Here is a 13,016-nt window from a genome sequence, read left to right as displayed (position 1 = left end):
GTACGTAATATTACAGCTAAAAAGATTGTGGAAGAGTTACTTAAATTCTTTACTAGATATGGACTACCCACAGAAATACAATCGAATCAAGGATCAAATTTTACCTCAAGGTTATTCAAAGAAGTTACGGATAGCTTAGGAATAAAACAATTTAAATCAACTGCGTACCATCCAGAATCACAGGGAGCGTTAGAAAGATTTCATCAGACATTAAAGACAATGTTGAGGGCTTATTGTCAAGATTATCCAGAGGATTGGGATAAAGGAATCCCATTTGTATTGTTTGCAATTAGGGATGCACCTAATGAGTCAACCAAATTTAGTCCTTGTTGGACATGAGGTAAGAGAACCACTTAAATTGATTAAGGAAAAATTGGTGAGTGCGAAATCGGAAATTACATTATTGGATTATGTGTCAAATTTTAGGGAACGATTAAATAGAGCAGGTAAATTGGCTAGACAACATTTAAAAGCTGCACAAAATGTGATGAAACGGGTAGCGGACAAGAAATCCAAAGTTCGTAGTTTTGCCAATGGAGATAAAAGTTTTAGTATTGTTACCAGTGGTAGGTGAACCTTTAAAAGCAAGCTTTGTGGACCTTATTAGATTGAAAGGAAATTAAGTGAAATTATGTGGTAAAAACACCAGATAGAAGGAAGACTAACCGAGTATGACATGTGAATATGCTTAAAAGGTACTTTGAAAGGGAAGGAGAAAAAGGAGGAGGTTTTAATGATTCTAAATCAAAGTGACGAACCAAATCCAGTTGACTGTGAATTTGACATACCTCAAATTAAATTGGAAAGCGAGGATGTTCTTAAAAATTGGGATAAATTGTTAAGTTACCTTCCAGAGGAAAAACGAACTGACCTGAAAGAGTTATTGATATCACGTGGGCAAATTTGTAGAGATAAATGGGGAAGTACTAAAATGGCTAAACATGATGTAGATGTGGGAAAAGCTGTTCCAATCAAACAACATCCATACAGAATTAACCCTTTAAAATTGGCACAGGTTAACAAAGAGATTGAGAGTATGCTTAAAAATGGCATAATTGAAGTGGGTTGCAGCCAATGGAGCTCACCCATAGTGATGGTACCTAATCCAGGTGGTACCCAACGGTTGTGTGTGGACTATAGAAAGGTTAATGCAGTTACACGAATGGACTCTTATCCTATCCCACGTTTGGAGGATTGCACTGAGAAAGTGGGACAATCAGCTTTTATTTCCAAACTGGATTTACTTAAAGGTTACTGGCAGGTACCTTTATCCGAAAGGGCAAAGGAGATTTCAGCTTTTGTGACCCCCAGATGGTATATACCGATTCAAAGTTATGCCATTTGGCATGAAAAATGCCCAAGCCACATTTCAACGGTTAACTGACAATGTTGTTTCAGGATTACCCAATTGTGCGGTCTACATCGACGATCTGGTAATTTTCAGCCAGACATAGAAAGAACATTTAAAACATCTGATGGAGTTATTCGATCGACTTCAGGAGGCGGGTTTGGTGGTCAACCTAGCCAAAAGTGAACTTGGAAAAGCCCAAGTCACTTTCCTTGGCCATACAATCAGACAGGGTTGAATGGTCCACGGGATGTGAAACCAACAGTTATTGAGGAGTTTTCAATATCCTCAAGACGAAGGGAAATAGTGCGATTTCTTGGCATGAGTGGATTTGATCGAACATAGGTGAAAATTGTTGTAGCGTGGTTGCTCCACTGATGGACATGCTCAAGAAGCGTAACACATTTCAGTGGGCAGCGGACTTTCAACAGGCATTTGACTGCCAAAAAGCTGTGATAACCAATGCTCATGTGTTGGAGAATTACAAGGGACTCTGTGATCAGATTGAACTAAAGTATCTGACTTTAAAGAGACATCCCGGGTCATAGAGAAATGGATGGATCGTGCAGAGACCTTCTTCGTCAACGAGACTGTCAATCAAGAAGGATTTCAGTTGGAGGAAGAAAGAAAAAAGGACTATATTATTATACCTGTTGGCATGTGTAGTTTTTTGAAACGATAAAGTATATTTACTGTGTGCATTTCTTAAAGGATGGGCAGCATGGTAGCATAGTGGTTAGCGCAATTGCTTCACAGCTCCAGGGTCCCAGGTTCGATTCCCAGCTGGGTCACTGTCTGTGCGGAGTCTGCACATTCTCCCCGTGTGTGCGTGGGTTTCCTCCGGGTGCTCCGGTTTCCTCCCACAGTCCAAAGATGTGCAGGTTAGGTGGATTGGCCATGCTAAATTGCCCTTAGTGTCCAAAAATTGCCCTTAGTGTTGGCTGAGTGGGGTTACTGGGTTATGGGGCTAGGGTGGTGTGGGCTTGTGTAGGGTGCTCTTTCCAAGAGCCGGTGCAGACTCGATGGGCAGAATGGCCTCCTTCTGCACTGTAAATTCTATGATTCTATGAAAAGGTGAAAAATGAAACCATCTTGAAGTTGATGGGGTTTTTTTTTCTTGGGGGGAGGTGTCATGTGAGAGTACCTTTAAGAAATGGGTGTTTATAAATGGGTAGGTATATAAGTATCTGTAGTGAGAGTACCTTTAAGAAATGGGTGTTTATTACTGCAGTGATGTCAGAGAGTGGGTGGAGCTGGGCTGTCTGTCAGCTTCTTACTTTTGTTTTAGGCTGTTTGCTGCAGGGTGTGTTTTAGTTTTGTTTTCAAAGCTGGATAGCTGCAGTCACAGCCAAAGGGTTATTAGTCTCTCCCTCTGTAATCTAAAGAATGTAACTCAATCCTTTGGTGATTTAAAATTAATAACTGCTCTCAGTATGACTTTAACCTGATGTGCTTCTGTTGAAAGTTTTTTTTTAAGTCTTATGGATGTTAAAATGACAGCTTAAGAATTACTTAGTGTTGTATTCTTTGGGGATTGTATTTGAATTAATGGTTGCTAAGATGTTCACTGTATGTTTTATAAAGGTTAACTTGAGTTCATAGAATAAACATTGTTTTGCTTTAAAAAATACTTTTCCATTTCTGCTGTACCACATCTGTAGAGTGGGCCATGTGCTCCCCAAACCACAATCTATTAAAAGTTGTGGGTCAGGTGAACTCCATGATACACTTTGGGGTTTTCTAAACCCTGGCCCATAACACGTGTAATATGCCACAGGGATCAGTTATGGGGCCTTAATTTTAAGTTTTTACAATTTATATAAGTAGCTTAGAAGAATGTATAGTTGCTAAATTTGTGATGGCATAAGGACAGGTAAGAGAGTAAGTTGTGAAGCTGATAATAAGGACGCTGAAACGGGATATCGATCGGTTCCGTGAGTGGGCAAAGATCTGGCAACTGAGGTATAATATGGAAAAATGTGAAATTGTCCATTTTGGAGAGAAAGAATAGAAAAGAAGCTTATTATCTAAATGGCAAGAGATTACAGAGCTCTGAGATGTACATCTGGGAGTCTTAGTGCATGAATCATTAAAGCTTAGCATGTAGGTACAATAAACAATGAGGAAAGCTATTGGAATGTTATTGTTTGTTGCAAAGGGAATTGAGTACAAAAGTAAATATATGTTTCAGTTTTACAGGGCATTGGTGAGACCACATCTGGATTACTGTACACAGTATTAGTCTCCTTATTTAATGAAGGATGTAAATGCATTTGAAGCAGTTCAGAGAAGGTTTACTGGACTAATACCTGGAATAGGAGGGTTGGCTTATGAGGAAAGGTTGGACTGGCTAGACATATATCTGCAGGTGATTGGAAGAGTAAGAGGCTCATCAGGACAATTTGCACGAATAACAAACTAAAGCGAACAACAATTTATATTGCGTGACAAGAGATTGCTGGTTGGTTGGCAAGTGGAGTCTGAATGGTCAAGGCATTGCCATGAAGAATGCACCAGTTAACTATTACCAAGTCTCAGGTTGAGCCTGCTTACCGCCACTGCCATTTATTCTTTTACCAAGCTGCTTAATTCAGCCTACCTGCTTTGCCAGCACGTCAACACAAACTGCCAATGCTCACACATTATATAAGAGAGGAAATGATGCCTTGGATGTATCAAGTCTAGCTCTGCAGTACCAGGATTTAACCTGCATGACTATGTAATGATGGTCGTATATCATAAACACATTGAGATTTTAACATTGGATGAAAGCAAATTACTGCGGATGCTGGAATCTGAAACCAAAAAGAAAATGCTGTAAAATCTAAGCGGGTTTGGCAGAATCTGTAGGGAGATAAAAGAGCTAACCTTTCAAGTCCAGGTGACCCTTTGTCGAAATGTTAGCTCTTTTCTCTCCCTTTGGATGCTGCCAGACCTGCTGAGATTTTCCAGCATTTTCTTTTTGGTTTGAGATTTTAAGTTTCTATCAGTTCAAAAAGGGCAGAGATTTATGCCTGAATGGCAACCTAAATAGAGTTAATGACTTTCTGGACTCTGGGAAAGGCAACAGTTCTGTTGAGTTGAATTGGCCCCTCGTGATGCACTTGTTGGTAATTAATAAAAGGAATACATTGGCCGAGGTTGACAAGGCATTTGTGACCTCCTTGATACATTTGTGGGCAACAAACTAACACTGTGAATATGTCTATAAAAATTAAGGGTCACACAGAGTTTGAGTCACTAGAGAAGCCAATGCAATGGGAAGTATGATGCAGAGATCTTTCCTGAGGGTTACGGCCCAGTTCTGTCAGTGCTTCATTTCTGAGCCATCGCGTCACCTTGACTGACAGCAGATAGCTCAGTTGGCTGGATGACTGATGTGCGGAGCAATGTCAACAGCACAGGTTCAATTCTGGCACTGGCTGAGGTTATTCATGAATCATAGAATCCCTACAGTGCAGAAGGAGGCCATTCAGCCAATTGAGTCTACACCGGCTCTCTGAAAGAACACCCTATCTAGACCCAATCCCCACCCTAACCCCGTAACCCCACCGAGGGGCAATTTAGCATAGTCAATCCACCTGACCTGCATATCTTTGGACTGTGAGAGGAAACCGGAGCACCTGGAGAAAATCCACGCCGACATGGGAAGAATGTGCAAACTCCACACACAGTGGCCCAAGGTCGAAATTGAGCCCGGGTCTCTGGTGCTGCGAGGCAGCAATGCCACCATGCCACCCCAAGGCCCCGCCTTCTCAACCTTGCCCCTCATCTGAGGTATGGTGTCCCTCAGGTTAAATCACCACCGGTCAGCTCTCAAAGGGTAGATTGGACTGTCATGACATTTACATTTTACATAGTGAGATGGCTGATTTGATGGCATCACTTGTGTAAAACTTCACATCAAGAGCAGGGTTCCCGGCTCTTAACATTCCCTTGCTATGTTCAGTGTAGATAATTGAATAAAATGTCTGAACGGCACAAAAACCTAGGGCGGAATCTTACCAGAATTTGGCGGTGTCAGGTTCAGACTGAAAACTGGCACAGATCGGTTTTCTCCCCTAGTATTGAGCCTGTTCGAGAGAAATGAATGGCCATGGTTCACCCTATCACTCTGGGGAGCGGGACCTCATAGAGCCGGTAAGCAGCTCCACAGAGACCGGGGGGCACCTTTAAAAGGCGCACTGATCAGCCATGCAGCCGACTGGCCACCAGACCCTGTCAGGTAGCTATTGTGGCTTTTCACCCTCCTCTCCACTCCCAATAATCCTCGCCAGGATTGCACCTCCCCCACTAACACCGTGTATGTCCAGTTGGCACTACCCCCCCCCCCCCCCCCCCCCTCTGGGTCGACTCGCCCCACTCCCACCACACATCAATGCATCCCCCACATGGGGCCCCCATTTGGGCTTGTACCTGACACTGCCCCCATCACAGTTTGGCACTGACAGGTTGGCAGTGTGCGAACCTGGCAGTGCGAACCTGGCAGTGTCAACTGTCCGGCACTGCCCGGGCATGTCCCTCCCCTCCCGCACCCAGCCTCCCAGGGGTCTATTCTTACCTCTGTGCCACCAGGGGAGTCCCCTTGGATGCTTCTCGTTTGGCCACACCTGTTGTGTTCCTTGCCAACATGACGTCTGGGAAGTATGAATGAGGGAGGAATCCTGCAGCGGGGGCCCGTTAGTAATATTTAATTTTTTGTATATCTATTCAAATGAGGTTCATGCCCTTTCTGGAAATGAACCTCGTGATGTTGCCAGTGAGGGGGGGGGGGGGGGGGGTGGGGGGGGGGGGGGATCAGGAAATTCGACCTTGGGCCACTGTGTGTGGAGTTTGCACATTCTTCCCATGTCGGCGTGGATTTTCTCCAGGTGCTCCGGTTTCCTCTCACAGTCCAAAGATATGCAGGTCAGGTGGATTGACTATGCTAAATTGCCCCTCGGTGGGGTTACGGGGTTAGGGTGGGGATTGGGTCTAGATAGGGTGTTCTTTCAGAGGGCCGGTGTAGACTCAATTGGCCGAATGGCCTCCTTCTGCACTGTAGGGATTCTATGATTCATGAATAATCGCGTTTCCCGATTCTCGTGGGATTTTTTGCTCGCGCCACCAATACTTTGGACAGCTTGCATGGGCTCAAAATCGCCTCCCTAGAAAGTGAAAATAACCATAGAACCTTACAGTGCTGAAGGAGACCACTTGGCCTATCATAGCTGTGTTGGCTCTTTATTATAAAGTAATCCGAAACCAACCCAACTGCACTACTTTCTCCCCATGACCTATATCTTCCTCTGCTTCAAATATTTATGTACTTTTCGCTTAAAGGATGTAATTGTTCTCAGCAAGACTATTCTCTTTAGTAAAGCATGCCATTCTTCAATTCTTTATTTATCCACACCTCTCTCCTCATTCTCTTAATGATAATTTTCAATTAATGACCCAGTGAAACTACGCAGAAGAAATAGTGATTCCTTATGCAGCCTATTAAAGCCTTTCATAATTAAATAAAAACCCTATCATATCTCTTCTTAGCTTTCTCCATTCTGAAATTAGTATTCTCAATTTCCTATCTTTTCTCATTAACTGCAGTTACTAACCCCTGGTATTTTCCTTGTGTATCTCTGCTATATGTTTTTTTTTCACAGCTGTACTGTACTTTGGGGCACCCAATGAGGAACCTAAAACTGTCACATGGTGCTCTGACTGTGGCCTATTGTCCTGCATAGAGTTACCCTTTGTTCTTGAGTCATGCTCCTAATGGCTTTTTTGATTGTTTCATCTACTTGCTATCGCGCTTTCATGAAACCTTCAGCTTTCACAATGCAACCGTTTCAGCAATGTCAGTTCTATCTGAGAGAGATTAATGCCTCACGACAGGGGATATCTTACCACTGCAATATGCGCTACTGTTTAACTCTTAAGTGCCCAGTTTGCCAGGTTACGTGGTCCCCTAAACAAATTGAGCAAAACAACGCACAAAATGTAAATACTTAATAAGCAGATTTTATTCAAGTAAATAAAATGTCAAAACCAAGTGTCATATCATTCTCCTTACACTGCTGCAAATCTTTTGTATGGGAAGAAGGGTAATTTGACCTCACAAAACCTTTGACTCAGTCAACTGCGAATGTTTATTGAGAAGCCTTCCTTCTAAAATCTGGCCGCCCCCAGAAATTTGCCACCATCTTCCACCTACTTCACGAAGTTTTGCAAGCTGTGATCCTCACCAATGGAACCAATGACAAGCCCCATTTCAGTGAAGACTGAGGTCAAACAAGGCTATGTCATTGCACCAACTCTCTTCCCCATGTTCCTCTGTATAATACTGCATTTCATCTCTAGCAAATTACCAATTTGGTGTCCGGATAATCTACAAAACAGATGGGAAACTGCTCAACCTACGCCACCTTCATTCCAAATCCAAAATCACTCCAAATTAAGTGATTGAGCTTCAGTATGCAAATGACACTTGTGTGAGCGCTCACTCAGAAACTGGGCTCTAGGTCATCGTCAACTCCTTCACCGAAACATATGCGAAAATGGGCCTTTCATTAAACACCCGGAAAACTAGGGTCCTCTTCCAAATAGCTCTTTCAGTGCAACATCACACATTATCAATTAAGATCAATGGCAAGATTCAGGAAAATGTGGATCGTTTTCCATGTCTTGGGAGCCTCCTCTCAATGAAGGCAGACATATTTGATGAAATTCACCATCATCTCCAATGTGCTAACTCTGTCTTCCGCCATCTGAAGAAAAGAGTGTTTGAGGATCAGAGTCTCAGACCTGAGACTAAGGTCATGGTTTACTGAGCAATAATTCTCCTATATGCTGCTATATGATCCCATGCTCCATAATAGCTTTGTAGACTTGGACAACTTACTGCAGGCACATCAAAACATTGAAGTACCACCAGCCGTACCTTTAAAAAACTCTAAATCTGGCAGCAAGAAAGGCAGTACAACAGCAACATCCTCCCCAAGCCAACGTACCCAGCATCGAAACGCTAATCACTAAAACCAACTACATTGGATGGGACATGTCACTGTTATCTCTGGCACCAGACTCCCGAAGCAACCGTACTGCTCAGAGCCCAGCTGAGGCACGAGACTCCCAGGTGGACAGCAGAAATGTTTTAGGAATATCCTTAAAGGACCCCCGAAGAGGTCAAAAATACCCATCAACTATTGGGAAGCCCTGGCTTTTTACCGACCAAAATAGAAAAGACTCATTCAGGAAGGCATGGAGCATGTTGGAAGACATCGTCAGGAACATGCAGAGGTGAAGTTAAGGCATTGGAGGGAGCACACAAAGCTTCAAACACACCATCTTCCAACTCCTTGGAGCATTAGTTGCCCCCCGCTGTGGCAGAAGTCTGCAAATCATGCATTGGACTTATCAACCATTTCAGAACCTATTGAACTCGAGTGATAGCAAACCATCTTTGATCCTGAGGAACTGCCTAAGAAGAAGAACATTTTCCTTAACAGAAATTTAAATGCAAATTATTAAATTATCCAAATGTAATGCAGTAGAAGAGCATCAATTCTGTTTCATTTAACTAGAGAACTAACTAGGCACATGATCATTTCCACCAACACTTCCAAACATACGATTCACCTCTCTAACTGCTGCTAGACAGGAGAAGACCAAAGATGGCTCGTGCCCATAAGGCAGCAAAATTTTAAGAGAAACAGTTTGAAGAAATATTTTTATGGGTACTCCCCAAGCACTTTCCCCCACCACAGATTAGAAGCCTTTCTGCATTGATCTTATTAATGGACTGTAATATCCTCAGTTCCAGCATTATTTCTGTTAGTCTGCTTTAGTCTCAACCTTTTTCATTTTGTCTTGACACAAACTGTTGGAAGTATTAATGGTGCAAAGCTCCCATGTTCTAATTGGGAAACTAATGCAAGACCCCTTTGGGATATAGGTTGATGCACTTCATTTTCACACATCAACTACAGGGTGCATAGAATTCAGTTGCCTTTGACAATATTTTATTATAAGTTATTGTAAATTAATGATAAGATGTAAGGAGTCTGTCTCTGTCCTCTAGTGAGGTCAGGTATTTTCAGTAATCACTATTTCCCCTATGTTCTTTATAACATTTGGTCAGGTCTCAGCTGCACAGTTGACATGGCACAAAACTCAGAAATATCCCATCAGAGACACTAAAGTTCAAAGGAAATTTGATACAAAAATTATTGCATAACCTCCTCAGAACGTTGCGACATCCCTTCACTTTCACAATTTCCATAAAAACATAGATGTGGAATTGTATTTGGGAAATAAATGAGATCCTGAAAGATGTTGGGCTGCCTGCTAATAAGTGCCTAATTAGTTCCTCATGTCACTTAAACACAGATACATCATACTTTTATTACTCACTAAAAACCTTTCTAATGGACCATATAATGACAAATTTCAATTTGATTCCAGCAGGGACTCTGGTAGCTATCTGCCTGGAAGACTCTGTGCAATTAGTTGCCTTTTGTATAAATGGATTGTGAATAAAAGAGAGCTACTTCTAGTGTTGATTTATGAACCACAGACATTAAATGCATGGGATAGATTGTGATGGACTCAAGATAGCAGACAGGAACCAGAATGCCATGGAGGTAGGGGAGAGACAAAGAGAGAATGATGAATGCATTGGAGAAAGGAGAGCGAGTGCTAAATGTTTTATAAAATTAAAGAGTATTGAATGTTTTATAAAGAGAGAATACTGAATGTTTTGTGGAAAGTGTTAAATATTTTACAAAGGCAGTGACTATTGAACGCCTTATGGAATAGAAATATTGCATATTCTATTGAAAAGAGAATATTTAATGGCAATATTTAGAGGGAATATTACATGTTTAAGAAAGGAATATAGTCAATGTTTCAGAGACTGCACAGTTAATATTTTGTAGGGAGTGTTGCCTACGATCTGCCGTCTAAGAAACTCTTCATCTTTTAGTTCTGTTTATTTAAAATATATATTTCAGCACAATACTAAGCCCAGGCTAATGGATTCATGTGTCAAGTCTACTTGTGAATGTTTTGCTTTTAGTTAAATCTTCGGCATTATTTTGCGCTGACGACCTTGTCCCTATTCGTTCCTCCCACAGCAGTCTCACATAAGAATTGTTGATTTAAGCCCAAGGGAAATGTTAAGGCGAACAATAAATTTGGGTTGCGGAAGGAGGGAAGGGGTAGGTTTACACTAATGGGTTGCCAATCCTGGTCTTCTTCATCAGACAATTAAAGCAGTTTTTTTAAAGAAAACATTCACTCTGAGGTCGAAAACGTCAGGCAGCCATCTCTACAGGCAACACTCGTCCAAAGTTTTAAAACAAATCCTGGATCCGCAGTGATTTGCTCAAAATGCGTGTTTGATAAGGATTTGGCAATACTTCCAAAACTCTTCTATGAAACGCAATTTGCCTTTCTGCAACCCTGTGGGTAGGTCAGTTTGAACAAAGCAAACACTAAACGCACAACCAAGAGTTTGTATTTTCCATTAGACACGGTTGGCCTCTCGAGTCCTTCCTCTGCATTTGGGAATGTGGCTAAAGTTCTCGATTCTCGTGTCATTGGAATAACGCTTAAATCCCATTAAGTTTACACTCCTCATGGAGGGAAAACTGCCTGGATGATATCGAATTATGACGGGTTTCGTTTAAATCGCAAATGTGATTTTAACTGGTTAAAAAAATAACTTTCGAACCTGTTGATCCTTTCAGCTTGCCACTCTCCAACCAAAAAAAAAGGAAGACACACAGATAAAAGAATAAACCTTTCTCAGCGGACTTGGCTGTTAAACTGCTATTTGTCAAATCAGAACTGCAGGAGGAAACTGACTAAACAGTAATTCAACATAATATGTGAAATCGCAGATGATTGAAGTTGCATTGTCATCTGCTCCTCCACCTTTATTCTCAGTCAGCTACAGAACAGTCACAGGTTCCAGTGACAGTGGCCCATTAAGTACAAGGACAGTAATCGTGAAATAGTCTTACCACCACAAGTAGGACACCCTCGGCGCGACTGTGCTGAAATCCTCTTCCACAATACTGCGGCTCAGATCGCCAACTCGCTTTCTGCCTGTTTTATATCAACCTGGGCGATTAATATTGCATTAACCGTCTTGAACATTTTCAAAACGAGCAATATAATGTGCGGGCATCAGGGCATTTATTATTAACAGCAATTTGATTAGGAACAAATATCTGTGGCAGGCTCCCGGCTTTGGGGCGAGAGGCGAACGCGCGGATGGATTCACAGGCGAACAGGAGACTTCAAGAGAGAGGAGAGCAGAGAGGGAACAACTCTTGCAGATTGAGCTCAAGATCATTTTTTTTTATCCTACCTTCAGCTTTGATGCCTGACTCATTGAAATTCTCCAGTAAAATATTCACAAGATACTTGGGCTGTTACATTAATTTTTTATCATCACAATCCTTTAGGGATTCAGGAATAGAACCGTTTTAAGTGCCCTTAAAACAGATCGCTCTTTCTCGGCATTAGAAGACAACAGTTCATTAAAACTCATCGTTTTTTTTTCATTCCTACATTATTTCCATGATCCAAATTGTAAGAGGAAGTGAAACAGTGTAATGAATAAAGCTGTAAATTAGCTGTCAGACCCCAAGCTAAATGAAAGCTTACATTTCAAGTTCCTTCTAAAAAAAAGGCGATTTTACCGAAATCTTATTATCGTTTTATCGGAATTAATCTTGTCATTTATTGTAATTTTATCAAATAATTGGCGATATTCCCGACCAAACGTTGTACTGCAGTTGTGTGAAGATGCACTGTTTAAGCGGTCCTGCACATGCGATGGTCATTCACAGGTCCATCTTTAGTATCTCGCTCTCTGCCTGATGTTGCTGTTGATTTGGGGGTCACACTGCAGCCCCGGATTTTACTCAGTATGGACAATTAGGCGCAGAGGGAAACCTGGCCCGTTCAGGTTCCTTTCAAGAGTCCCATTTTCCCAGCTGAATGGGGTTGGCCGAGGGAATGGCAAAAACTCACCCGAAGGAGCCTCTTATACACCCACTTACACAGAACTCAGAAGTAGGCCATTCGGCCCACTAGTGTCGCCTTATCTTATCTCAGCCAATCTGTCTATCCTTCTATCCATTTTATTGCTGGTTTCCATTCTCATTCCTGTGCTCCAGTGAGTGACGTTAACCAATGTGTAAGCTTTCTTCGCAAAGAGATAGAACAACTAGCAACAGAAACCTACATCAAATACTGCTTCTTCCTGCAAATTAGAACATAGAACATAGAACATTACTGCGCAGTACAGGCCCTTCGGCCCTCAATGTTGCGCCGATCTGTGAAACCACTCTAAAGCCCATCTACACTATTCCCTTATCGTCCATATGTCTATCCAATGACCATTTGAATGCCCTTAGTGTTGGCGAGTTCACTACTGTTGCAGGCAGGGCATTCCACGCCCTTACTGCTCTCTGAGTAAAGAACCTACCTCTGACATCTGTCTTATATCTATCTCCCCTCAATTTAAAGCTATGTCTCCTCGTGCTAGACATCACCATCCGAGGAAAAAGGCTCTCACTGTCCACCCTATCCAATCTTCTGATCATCTTGTATGCCTCAATTAAGTCACCTCTTAACCTTCTTCCCTCTAACAAAAACAGCCTCAAGTCCCTCAGCC

The 13,016-nt window shown here is 42.1% G+C and overlaps 1 long non-coding RNA gene across 2 annotated transcripts in view; it reads right to left on the bottom strand.

Moving 5' to 3' along the window:
- LOC140427484 (uncharacterized) overlaps positions 1 to 11,656 on the bottom strand; it is a 138,849-nt gene extending 127,193 nt beyond the window's left edge. For both annotated transcript variants that reach the window (XR_011948511.1, XR_011948512.1), the window contains exon 1: positions 11,353 to 11,656. This is a non-coding gene — a long non-coding RNA (uncharacterized lncRNA). The remainder of the gene's footprint in view (positions 1 to 11,352) is intronic.
- Between the last annotated feature and the right edge of the window lie 1,360 nt (positions 11,657 to 13,016).

This window comes from Scyliorhinus torazame, chromosome 7, assembly GCF_047496885.1.
Source record: "Scyliorhinus torazame isolate Kashiwa2021f chromosome 7, sScyTor2.1, whole genome shotgun sequence".
In the NCBI taxonomy this organism is placed as follows: Eukaryota; Metazoa; Chordata; class Chondrichthyes; order Carcharhiniformes; family Scyliorhinidae; genus Scyliorhinus; species Scyliorhinus torazame.
Note: the sequence above shows the minus strand (reverse complement) of the source record. Positions and strands in the feature narration are given on the sequence as shown.